The following is a 13,981-nucleotide window of genomic DNA, read 5'->3' as shown; positions in this document are numbered from 1 at the left end:
GACGGACTCATGTGAGTTCAAAAAGGCCAAGTGCAAAGTGTTGCACATAAGTCTGGCTATACTAGATGTGTATACAGATTTGGAGAACTCATTGAAAGTAGCTCTGCTGAGAAGGACTTAGGGGTCCTGGTAGACAAAAAACTTAACAGAGCAAGTATTGTGTGCTTGCAGCCCAGGAGGCCATCAATATCTGTATCACAAAAGGGGGCCCAGCAGGGAGAGGGAGCTGATGGTCCTTCTCTACTCTGTCCTCATGAGTCTTCTGGACTACTGCCCGCAACTCAGGTGATGTGTGGAGCCTTTGGCGTCCAGAGGAGAATTGCAAAGATGATCAGAGGTCTGGAGCATCTCTCCTGTGAAGACAGACTGAGGGAGTTGAGAATTCAGCCTGAAGAATGGAAGGCTGCAGAGAGAATTTATTGCAACCTTCCAGTATTTAAAGGGAGATTATAAACAGGAGGGTAATCAACTTTTCACATGAGTAGATAGTGATAGGACAATTTTTAAATAAAATACTTTTTAAATAAAAGAAGAAAGATTTAGTTTAGATGTTGGGGAAGTTTTTTATTCACAGGTGCTGGCACAAGCTGCCCAGAAAGGTCATGGATGCCCCATCCTGGAAGTGTTCAAGACAAGGTTGGATGGGACCCTGGGCAACCTGATCTAATGCCTGATTCAGTGGCTGGCAATTCTGCCAGAAGGCAGAGGCAGAGGCAGAGGGCTTAGAACTCGATGATCCTTCTGACCAGAGAGCTATTGTAGAGTCCAGAGGAGGGCCACAAAGATGATGAGGGGACTGGAGCACCTCCCCTACGAAGACAGGCTGAGGGAGCTGGGCTTGTTCAGCCTGCAGAAAAGAAGGCTGCGGGGTGACCTCATTGCAGTCTTTCAGTACCTAAAGGGAGCTTATAAACAGGAGGAAAATCAACTCTTCGAAAGGGTTGATAACTGCAGGACAAGGGGAAATGGTTTTAGATTGAAGGAAGGAAGATTTAGGTTGGATGTAAGGGGGAAGTTTTTTACTATGAGAATGGTGAGGTGCTTGAACAGGCTGCCTAGAGAGGTTGTGGATGCCCCATCCATACAGGTGTTCAAGGCCAGACTGGATGGGATCCTGGGCAGCCTGGTCTAGTATTAAATGTGGAGATTGGTGGCCCTGCCTGTGGCAGAGGGGTTGGAGCTTCATGATCCTTGAGGTCCCTTCCAACCCTGGCCATTCTGTGATTCTGTGATTCTGTGACCCAAGCGATTCTCTAATTCTCTAATTCTCTGATTCTGTGAACTCCCATAGAAATAGACAAGGTGCAGTTGCTTATTCTTCAGAAACTTATCATATGTTTTTGTATAGATGAAAGACAATGCAGAAAAAAAAAAACAATAATATATTTACATTCAGCCCAGTTATTTCAGAGTCTGTGGGGACCACCTATAACTGACCTCTGCTCTGCAACAGAATTTAGAGTATATATCTTTCCAGCATCTACATTACTTGTCTAGACACATCTCTTAGGATTCAGAATTGCAAATGACAGATTGTATACCCAACCTGACATTTATTTGATAGAATATAGGGATATATTTATAACATGACGATAGCTACACCTGATACGTGCTTCATCTAAGATCAGAATTTAGTCCAAAACATTCACATGTGACAGGGTCAAAACCTTTTTATGATTACATTATAGAATACAAGTTTACATGTACATGTGCAAAAGTAACAAATCTTGGTATTCTGAACTTAAATTAAACTCTAGTCCACTTAAGGTATATTAGAAATGAACTGAAAAAAAATGTAGAACAAATACTGAAACTAACAAATTGTTTGATGAAGACAACTGAACAGTATTAAAAAAACAAACAAACAAAAAAACCAAAACATCATATTTCATTAAATTAAGCTTGATTCCACAGCTCTAGAAACAGGGCAAAAGCTTTGAGATTAGCATGAAAGATTTATGGACTGAAGGTAAATGTTGATGACAAGTGGAAATTCACAGGGAAGCTATGCTCCTCCTTAGAGGTTGCTGAGTTGAATGGATTCTTAAATGGTGCTTTGCAATCAATGTATGTATCAATTATTTATAATTAAACTTTTTCTTCTCTCTTTTTTTTTTCTTAATACAAGCCATGAAACTTTTTTTTTTTTCTTCTGTTTTTGTTGCTGTTGTTGTTTGGTTTTGGTTTTATTTTGTGGATTTCTTGTCTACGAAGAGTTACTCATGGGCCCTAATGTCCCTGCCTAACCACTAGGCTCTCCTGATCCCACCTATGGCTCGGGAGCCAGGAATCTCTCTCAACTCTCCAGGACCATTAGGCTCTGCTCTTACAAGTTTACAAGACACTGTTTCCAGCTCTACCACACTCCCTCCCCTCCCTGGTCTGTTCAGGCCTCAGCCCACCCGGCCCCAAGGAGGCACCCAGCTCCCCATTGTCTGGGACTGTCCCTGCTGCCCCCAGCCTACCATGCTGCTGGCTGAGGGTGGTGGGCTCTGGCTGCCAGGCCCTGCCCTGAGGCCCAGAGAGGTCCTAGTCCTCTCAGAGCCATTTGGGCATCCATTCTTTATTTTTAAATAATTATAAGGCAGTTTTCTTTTGTTTATTGGAAGTATAAAATCAAGGATTCTGATACAATCTTTCTGCTGTGAATATTTTGAGCCCCTGAGAAGGAATGTCCACCTGAGCTTTCTTTGACATGAAACATTTTTCGTAATTCTTCCAACTGCCCAGTAATTAACTCTTGAAATTCCCATTAAAAAAATAAAAATAAAAAAAATTAAGAATCATTAAGAGACAGATTTTTTTTTCAAAATGGAAACAAAAGACTCACATTAGAAACTGCAGAAATAAAATTGCTTGGAGCTTCCTAAATAATACTTTCATTTTAGAAATCCTCCCTTGTAACAAACATATTTCACCTTAATCAGATGCAAATTCATTAGTTCAAATACAAACATTTCCCTCTTTGAGTGTGAACTTTGAGCTACAACTTTATGAGAACTCTGCATTATTTTTAATGTTACAGTGTTCTATTTTGTTCTCACTAAACCATAAGAAAGCAACAAGCTGTTACTGCCTTAGAAGACATAGCTGAAATCCAAGTCTCTAAGATTTACAAGTGTTAGCTATTTATTGCTAACTTTATTGTAACTTTATTGTAAACTTGTATTCTATACACAGTAAAAATTTTGAATAGAACATGAAAAAATTGAGAAAATCTTTAAAATTTTCCTGTAAGGTTGATAAGCACCTAAAGACTGTTAAATCCCCAATATGCATTTATATAAAAAAAAAAAAAAAACAACCAAACAACAACAAACAGTAAATGCTGTCTTTGTGTTTGCTTATCTTTATTTCCTGCAGAATATTTCACAGATTTAGGAACTGTTAACTAGCTGTGAATTTTTTGTGTTTGACTAACCAAGCAGAAACATTGATATAAATATATGAACAAAAAAGAGGCATAGCTTTCCTTCAGCTCAGTGATTATTGGGCATGATAATTTCAAACATCTATCAGAGAAAAATAATTTCACACAACTTTTTTTTTTTTTTTTTAATTCTTTCTTTTTGAAATTAATTACATTTCCTCCTACTCAACACTAATACAAAAATGTTAAAAGATATTTCAGGATACTGTTGGATTTTCTCCTCACCTCAGACTATTTTTACACAAAGCTTTTTGCAATAACTTTTATACTGACAAACTGAACAATTTTATAGCTAAACAAATGATTATATCCACCACATTTGGTACAGCAGCTATGTATAAAAGTGTAGTACATGAAGTAAAGTATCTGTGTTACACTGTAAGTGCTAGGGAAATTCTAAGGAGGTAGAATGTAACTAACATTGAAAGTTGGCAAAGACATTGCACAGTTTAACACAAGCTGTTCCCTTCTAATATCATAGTGACAGTTTCATATAAATGACATTTTCTGAGTAATAAAATGACAAATACATCATTAAAATTAGAGACAGATTGCTAAATAGATTAGACTGCAAGTATCTTGCTTTTTTCTTGCTTCTTGTACATGCATATTTCATCTTGCTGAAAAATTATATGCCAATGTTGTTCAGATTGCCAGATCTCAAAATGAGTTTTAAAATTCTTTTACTTCTACCATGCAGCAGTTCTTTGAGGAAAGGAAATTCAGAAGTAATTTTATTTTAGTGTTCTTGAACAACCACCCTAGACTGTATTCTGTAAATTCTTCAATGTGAGATGGGACAGTCACTTGTAGGAGCCTGATACAGCACCATGGAATCCCAGAATCATAGGAATTGAAAGGGACCTTTGGAGATCATCTAGTCCCCTAGTGTATTGCACTACATTGCACTGAAGGCATCCAAGTGGGTTTTGAATATGTCCAGAGAAAGAGACTCACAGCTTCTCTGGGCAGTTTTTTCCTGTGCTCCATCACATTGCCTGCATTAGAAATGGTGTGGCCAGCAGGAGCAGGGAGGTAATCGTCCCCCTGTATCAGCACTGGTGAGGCCGCACTTCGAGTGCTGTGTTCAGTTTTGGGCCCCTCACTACAAGAAAGACATTGAGGCCCTGGAACTTGTCCAGAGAAGGGCAACGAAACTGGTGAGGGGTCTGGAGCACAAGTTTTATGAGGAGCAGCTGAGGGAGCTGGGATTGTTCAGTCTGGAGAAGAGGAGGCTCAGGGGAGACCTCATTGCACTCTGCAACTTCCTGAAGGGAGGTTGTGATGTAAAAGGGTCTGGCCTCTTCTCCCAGGCAAATAGTAGGACCCAAGGAAATGGCCACTAGTTGTACCAGAGGAGGTTTAGGTTGAACATTAGGAGAAACTTTTTCTCTCAGAGGGTGGTCAGGCACTGGAATGGCTGCCCAAGGAGGTGGTGGAGTCGCCGTCCCTGGCAATGTTCAAGAGGCGCCTGGATGAGGAGCTATGAGATATGGTTTAGTAGCTTGTGGTACTGGGAATGGGAGGGTGGTTGGACTAGATGATCTTGCAGGTCGTTTCCAACCTTGCGATTCTATGATTCTATGATTCTTTGATTTAAGTAAACAATTTTCTCCTCATCTTCACATGGAACTTCCTGTGTTCCGGTTCGTGCCCATTATCACTTCTCTTGTTTCTGGGCATCAATGAAAAGAGCCTGGCCACATCCACTTGATTCCCTCCATTTAGATCTTTGTAAGCATTGGTAAGATCCCCCCTCAGCCTTCTCTTTTCCAGGCTGAACAGCCCCAAGTGTCTCAGTCTTTGCTCAAAAGGGAGACGCTCCAGGCTCCTAACTATCTCTGTGACCCTCTGATGGACTCTCTCCAGCAGTTCCCTGTATTTCTTGAGCTGGTGAGCACAGAACAGGACACGATATCCCATATGTGGCCTCACCAGGACAGAGCAGAAGGGGAGGATCACCTCCCTTGACCTGCTGGGCACAATCTTTTTCATGTGCCCTTGAATATCATTGGCAATCTTGGCCACAAGGGTGCAGTGCTGCCTCATGGCCAACCTGTTGTCCACCAAACCCCTAGGTCATTCTCCTCAGAGCTACTTTCCAGCAGGTCAGCTGCTAACATGTACTGATGCCTGTGACTATTCCTCCCGAGGTGCAGGACTCTGCACTTTCCTTTTTTGAACCTCATAATGTTCCTCTGCACCCAACTCACCAGTCTGTCCAGGTCTTGCTGAGTGGAAGCACAACCTTCCAGTGTGTCAGCCACTCCTTGCAGCTTTGTATCATCAACAAACTTGGTGAGGGTGCACTCTATCCCTTCATCCTGATCATTGATTAATATGTTAAATAAGACTAGATCCAGTCATCTCGGGCAACCTGCTCTTGGTGACTCTGCTTTGAGTAGGGTTTCTTGGATCAGATGTCATCCAGAGATCCTTTCCAACCTTAGACATTCTACGATTCTATGAATCTGTTAGATTTCTTCCTTAGGAAACTCACCTCTACACGTATATGTAACATCTTTAAAATATCTTTGCTTTTTATTCATTTATTCTCATGAAGCAAATAATTTTGCTTACTGGAGGTTATTCACAAATTCTGCAAAACCCACAATTTGTATAATATATAGAGCTTAGGAATGGAAAAAAACTTGTCAGAAACTTACAGGTTTTTTAGCAGTACCATAAGTTTATCTGCCAGTATTGTGCTAATCAAAATCCTCTTTTGTGATAACAAAATGTGAAATATCAATTATCTTTTCCTGGAGAAACCAATGATCATCTTATCAGGCAACATTTTTTTCCATTTTCACTCCAGTGGAAACAAATAGAGATTCACTTTAGAATTATTTATTACAGGGGAAAGGAAATGAAAAAATATATTTTAACTTGTTCTCTAGCAAAACCTTACTTCATGCTGTGGATATTATGTATTCTGATAATAAAGGCATCCTGCATGAGTAAGCTTATCTCACTTCAGAAGTGTTTCTATCTTTGTTGAATTTGCAAGCTATTTAAAAGGAAGACTACAAAATTAACCATAAGGAAGTATGAACTTCATGTACAAACTATAGATATTTAGGTTCAGGTAGATTCCACTTTTTGTTAGAGGCCTCTACAGGTAACTGCATAGCTATCAGACTTGGCCTTGGCATAGCATTTGTAATCAACTTCAGGAGCGGAAGTCTTGAACATTGTATAAAACTGTCTTTATAGCAAGGCATGAGTGAGAGAAATTGCACTGAAAAGAACTGTATAACCTAAGCGTGACAAGTACCAAGTTCATCTGGTGAAGGACTAAGAGCTCTTGGCTTCATCTAAAACAAAGAACTATTCTGTATAAGGACCTCATTTTGTAAATAATCTTCTGACTATGCATGTTCTGTTTTCCCCTCTTCTGAAATGAGTGTGAGCACATCAACATCTGTAAATGTCAGACAAGTGATCTGCAGTATTGAGCTGTCTCAGCTTAAATCTGCCTAATGCATGCCTTGTCTTAGTGAAGACACAGATGCTTTCTGTGGTCCTATAAAAATGTGCAATTTAATGATGAATGGTAGAGTTTATAGCTCCAATTGCTCTTGTCTCCTTTGAAGCAGGAAAACTGGCAACCCCTTATCTAGACTTTAACAGGTTGAGATAAACCTTGATAGCAAGAAGTATTTGAATTGTCAGAGCTTTTAGCAACAGTAAACTACTTAAACTAAAAGCAGCTGTTAGACACACACACACACAAAACAGAACAGAACAGAACAAAACAAAACAACAAAAAAAATACCCATAATCATTTGTAAGATATTCTGTAATGGCTGGAATAATATTTAATGACTTTTTTCTTTTAAACTCAGATGCACAAACATGCACGCACAGTAATATAAAGCTTTGTTTTTGAAGAAATGTTGTTTAATTAACACACACAAGTCATCTGGAGGAAATAAACCATGGAGATCAGTGTGTTCAGAGAACTATAGTTTAGGTCCAACAGTGTAACACTGAGATTACACTCATTGTTATGAAAATATTTTTGTTCTATCAATGGAAGAATTATTCCCGTGTGGTGTCTAGAACTGTGGAAATGTCCTCAGTGAGAAGTGATATTCTGTCTGCTTCTTTTTTATTCTTAAATGTATTAAAATTACATGGACACTTCAGACTTCTGTCAGGACTTCTGAATCATCATGAGAGTATTTTATTATGTTACGTAAGACAATAATTTTGACTCCCTGTGGGTTTTTTACTTGATTTCTGCCAAGTTTTTATAAAGCTTTCTGGTATAAATTTAAGTCTGTGTCATATTTAATATGTCAAAGCAAAGAGGGAAAGAAACTAATTCAATTCATAGTACATCCTTGTACTTTGTTGATGAAACACTATTCTGCAGTTTAAAAATGCTAAATGGACCTGTTTGGTTGACAGTGAAGCCTTCTGTATTAATGAAATATCTCCATTAGGTCTTTGAAAATATTTATATTATGCACATTGTTACTCTAGTACCCTCTTTTCTTCTAACTGTAAGAGATGAAGTTCTACTTGACTTTAACATGGTTTCTGTGCATTGTTCTGCAAAGATCAGCCAGCTTTGCTTGGATTACAGCCAATTTCCCTTTAAAATCAGTTTGGATACTTGTGAAACTAAGCTCCTCCTCCTTTGTATACTATCTTGAGCCTCTTCTTCTCGATGCTAAATAGTGCCAGCTCTTTCAGCCACTCTTAATCATTGAAGTGCTCCAGTCCCTACATCACTCTGGTGGCCCTCTGTCGGGCTTTTTCTAATATGTCCGTGTCTTTATCACACTGTGAGGCAGTGGAACTGGACACTGTACTCCAGTAGAAATAGAAGACTTTTTTTTTTTTTTATTCTTTTCTGTGAAAGGTGTTGATTCATTTCTGAGAAGTTTGGATCTCTCCATTAAACTCTGATTCTCAATCCTAAATTAATATATTTTTTTTCTAACAGAGAGGAAATTGCTGCATTCCATGGAAAGCTGATTTTTAACCTCACCCTTTTCTTCATATTTAATGATAAAGGAAGATTTCCAGATAAATTTTTTTGTTTTCATATGCAGTTTCTTATTATTCACATGGCTTACGGTAGGAGATGGCAGGTTGATTTGCACTTATAGACTTCCATTTTAGACAGGTACCTTTTTGTTCATGTAAACCAAAGACCAGCATTCCTTCTTTCAGGATTAATACCATAATGTGTTGGTGTCTAGTCTATCAAGCTTAGGCACTGGTTCATTTCCAATTTGAAATATCTGGCCCCAGAAATGGGAAGAAGCAAAATCTGACCCTCTTTAGAGTAACTCCCTGCATCCTATGAACAGTTTAATAAAGAAATAAGCCCTTGTGAATGCTTCTGGTGTTGCTCTAGAACACTTAGACAGATTGCTAGTGCGGTCACCCCTAAAATGTACTGTAGCAGAGCTTTTGCTTGTTTTTAAAACTGTCATCTGTCTCATCAGAGAAAGTACTTGTGATGAAGCTGAAGTGAACTTCTTGTCTGTCAAGGAAGATTGCAAATACAGGATTAGGTTGTCCCACAAAATAGAACTACTGATTTAAACATGGTAGTCTGTGGAGATCTAAATCACATCAAATCTGAATTTTCTGAGATTTTTTTCTTAGAATTTTCTTAGAATCTGAGAATCTTTCCTTAGAATTTATTTTTTTACTCTTTTTTTGTTTTGTTTTGTTTTTCACTCTTTTGTCCTTTATTTTATATTTCCAGCACTGGATGACATTCTGTCCACCAAACACCTGTTTCTGGTAGTTACAACACATCTTGTTAGCTAGGCATGAATGAACTGCATATCATATTTATTAACAAAATCTGAATTTTCTACATTTGATAACTTCAGTTGCCTATTCCACTTGTGCAACACTTCCCCTTTTGCCATGAAATAAGGCATATGAAGATAGCTGCAAGAGTAAAATTTAATTTTTAAAATATGGGTAAAAAAAGAGAGAGAAAAGACAGACAAATACTGCTTTTAATAAAAATGTAGATTAAAATACTGTATTATCTTATTTTCAGAGTTTTTATCAGTGTTATGCCAGAGGTTCTGATCCTGCCTGAGCCAATCAGATTAGATGGGAATATTAGCTTGGTTTGTAGCCAAGAAATAGATATAAAATCATACCTCATTAAATCTTCCTGAAATGTATTGAAATTGAGGCTTATTTTATGCAATATATAATTAGACCATGATTGTAATTATTCCAATTTATTTCACATCAAGACTTTTGCACTGTATCCTTCCAATATCCTATGCCTGAAGGCAGATCAACACAAAATTTGTCATGTCCTATCCATCTAGAGAACAATCAACATTTATTTGTGTCTGTCCTCTGCTAACAACCAACTCCTGATGCCTCAAATGATGACAGAATTTCAAAAGAGCCCAGAATATTTTTTGTAGATGACATATGAACATGGGAAAGGGAGAGCCTGACTTTTCTGAAGGGCCATTTAAAATGGTAACCATCCATTCATTTCTAAATTACTTTTTTGACTGAGTACACCTTGAAGTGTCATTTAATTTTGTCTATGAAAAATGATTCTACAAAACTGAGAAATTAATTTTATGTTTTGGGCTTTTTTTTTTTTTTTTTTTTTTTTTGAGTGAAGCAGAAAGCTTTTTCTATCTGCCATCCTGACATGCATGGCCTTCTTTCTAGAACTATTTTTTGAGAGACTTAAGTTGACTGAATTTGTCTAGTCAATTGAGCAATACAGAACAGAACGCAGCACCTAGAGACAGCATCAGAGCTCTGAAGCCACTGAATCAAAAGTATAGTAAAAACATTGTTTTCCAAATGAAATCAGATAAGCTGGGGGAAGGTACATATGTTGGCAAGGGGGATACATTTCTTATTTATGCTTCTTTCTGCAGCAAAGTATTGTGTTTGTTGTACATGTTTCTTCAGTGAATTCTACATAAAATGCTGTTTCCTTCCAGGTTTTAGCTGTTGAGAACCTTAGCAAACTTTGAAGGTAATTTGCCTCTAAATGTCATAATACTCTTTTCTTTTGGTCATCTAAAACACTTAACCCTGGCACTACTGGGGAGACTTCCTATATTTTGGGGCTACTAGATGTTATAACAGGCTATAGTATTCTGATTTTTGAAATGACATTCTTAAAAAACTTATCACCATTCTTCACTACTCGGATTTTTATTGTTATAGTCCCTACATTTTATCCACTCTGGACATCCATGATGTCCTAAAAAGCAAGTCATGCCTCTGCAACTTACTACAAGATAACTTATTTTTCCCCCTGAAAATGCTAAAATGGAATATACATGATACCTCACCAGTCAGTTCATAGTAAGAACATGCTATATAGTCTCTCTTGAACATGGGCTATTTTTTACTATTTTTTTTTTTAATTTTATATAGTACTAAAGCTGTTTGTAAAATAAAATACTGTATATCTTATTGACACTTTTCTATCATTTTGGGAAAAGGATCATTGGTTATGTGCTTATCTTCACATAATTGATATATAAAGTTTACCTCTAAAATAATGAGACTATTTCAGACTGGGAGGAGGAAATGATTTTTGAGAATGTAGTGATTAGAGAAAAGAATGAAGTATAAAGTCAGTAATATTTGACCTGATTTTTATATGATTATTTTGCATGGTATTATTTTGTATTCACTATGGTTATGTGGTAATAGTATTTGCCATTACATAAACTGCTCAGTGCTACTGAGGCTGTAAGTGCTACATGAATGAAAGTATGAGAACTATCTATTTAAGTAGTGAGATGTGAAGGTCACATCCTAGCTCTTAAAGTCTTAAAGTCAGAACTTTTAAACTTTAAATTTTAAAATTTAATTTTAAATAAATTAAGCCAAATTCAGCTTCATGGCCTATTATATGATTATTCTGTTGAAGTATCTGATCAAAATAACACTGTTTGTGTTTTGGGAGATAAGTCTTGTCAAGAAATATTCTTCATAAATCACAATTGTACTGTTACTAGTAAAAGGGACAGAAGATGAGATCCCAAATCTATTTCTGCACTGACACGATTCTGAGAACACAGCTCAAGTGAAATTTATATACCAGAAACAAATCTTATGGTTCAGTAAAAGATTGTCTAGCACAGAAATTAACACTCAAAAGCAAATAAAACATACTTGATATTGTCATAGAAAAAAGTGAAAGAGCAAGATTAGGAAAAAAAAAATACAAGTAGAAGGAGGAATACACATCACTGAATGTTACAGTGATGTACAGACTACATTCAATAACTAGAACATCTTGTCTTTTACCAGTAGAGTAACACACTTGATGAATGTAATGTAGGGCCTATGTGCCCTCACAGAATATTGCTTTCTTCTGTTCCCTTTTGTTCCACCAACGCAACACCACGAAAAGCTCATTTTTGCCTCATTCCTTGACCAGCTATTTCTATAACACTGTCTTGCTTTTTTTTTTTTTTTTAATTATTATTATTTTTATTTAAATATAAGGAGGCACAACCTGCCTTCAGAGCATCTCTTGTTCCTAGAAACTTAACAAATGCATCTGACAACCTCCCCCCATCAACCTTTTACTGCGTAGGCAACACTTTCTCAAAGAAAGCATGAGGCAGAGAGAAGAATTTGGAGCAACAGATAAGAAAGAAGAGTAATCCCAGATTTCATAAGGATGAGATCTGCAGGTATGTGGAGAAGCAGAGTAGGAGGAATCTGACAAAGCTCCATCTTCAAGGGAGAACACAACACTGGAAATGGAAATGTACTGTGGAAATGGAGGGAAAGTATGAAAAAATAAGTCTCATAATGATGACTCATTATGTTTTTTAAACTATAAGAACACTTAAGAACAACAATATCAGTGCTTTTTGATTAAAGCCCTATTTGCCAAATCAAACAATAAGTCACAAACATTGTCCTTATCAAGATATGCTCGCCTAGCCTTTTGCCTTTAAATAAATATAGTTAGAATGGAAGCTGTGCTGGCTTGAATGACTAAGCATTTCTTCAGAAACTAGAAAAGAAGACACGCAAACTTAGATTGTGAAAGTATCATCGCTGCGGTTTATCTCTTGTATAAACAAATTCTTAGTCCCAGTGTTCTTCTCTGATTGTCAGAGGATGACATGAACTTTGTTCAGTGAAGTTCCCCAATGACTCCATAAGTAAAGTAAATAACTGCTTGAGCCATTTGTCATTATTTCTGGATACCAAAAACACAAGGGTTTATTTTGAACATAATTCCTGATTTCAAAGTCTACATTTTAATTCCACTCGTTTTCATGGAAACTCTGACAATCCAAAGAAACCTTTGTACCATTTAATATTTCCTTTTACTTATCTTTTGACAGTGTATGTCTAGTAACAGATCTGCAAAGAGAGATTACAGTTACTGCAATGGCAACTGAGGTATGTGAAAATCTGCTCCTAAAAAACATGCACTTGTTACCCACATTTGTGTCCAATTTGTGTTAGCAGTACTAATGTACTAATGCAACATTTTCAGCTCTGTAAAAGTAACTTGCTCTTGTATTAAAATCTTATGAGACTTATAGTGTACTTTAAACATGACTTCACACTTTTTTTCCAATGCTGTCAGGGCAAAATGACCACATCTAGTTTCATTTAATTTTTTAAATTTAACACCAGCTTCAATAAATAAAAATAAAAATAAAAAAAGAAAGAAAGAAAAATGAGAAAATGTGCTCTCCTTCTCTCCATTTATGCCCTCTGTCCAGTTTAATAGCTAGCATATTCAATAATTCTTACACCTACTGTAACGTGAAGGGCATGAGTTAAAGTTGCATCATGTGGCAGCAGAGTAAAAAGCTGAATGCTCCATCATCTGAATGATCAAGTAGAAAAAAAAAAAAAGTTGGAGTAGATTAAAAACTGCAGATCATCCGCCTGTCTTGCATGTATTCTGAACTCACTTGTTGGCTGACATCAGAGGGTCAAATACTGCTTTTCTGTGAGTCTGTCAGGAGAAAGGTACAAATTTACAGTATTTTACTCAAATTGAGCACATCTAAATTTTAACAGAATTCTAAATACTTCAAAGCCAAACAGAAAAAACTTAGGCACTTATGTGGGGATTGTGAAAAGTGAATATTTAGTCTAGAACCTTGTATCTAAACCGATTAAAGCTAAGTGAGATGAACTGAAACCACTGGCAGTTTTTAGTAGGAGCTGAACTTACATGTTAGTCTGCTTTGTGACTAAAGCCAAAGTGCCTGTTGCAACTAAGGAAGTTATTTGAGACCTTCTAGGGACTAGATCACTAGAGACTTACTCAAATAGCTGAATCTTCACATTCTCATCTAACTAATGTCAAAGGCACTTCGGAGAAAGGTCAAAATCTTGACCAACTCTTTTCAGCTTATCGATTCCACAACATTTTCCTATTATAGTAGTACAGGATGAGGATTCCTCATTAGTTAAATGGGCTGTCTTAGATTAAAGGTTTTGAAAGGGAGGTCCATCATCAGCTAATTTGTTTGTCTGCCTGGCAGGCTGTTATTTGCTGTGGAAAAACCTAAAGCCCACAGTATAATGGCA

This window comes from Tympanuchus pallidicinctus, unplaced genomic scaffold, assembly GCF_026119805.1.
Source record: "Tympanuchus pallidicinctus isolate F22 unplaced genomic scaffold, pur_lepc_1.0 scaffold19, whole genome shotgun sequence".
Taxonomy (NCBI): Eukaryota; Metazoa; Chordata; class Aves; order Galliformes; family Phasianidae; genus Tympanuchus; species Tympanuchus pallidicinctus.
The sequence above is the reverse complement of the archived record's forward strand: the minus strand, read 5'-3'. Positions refer to the sequence as shown.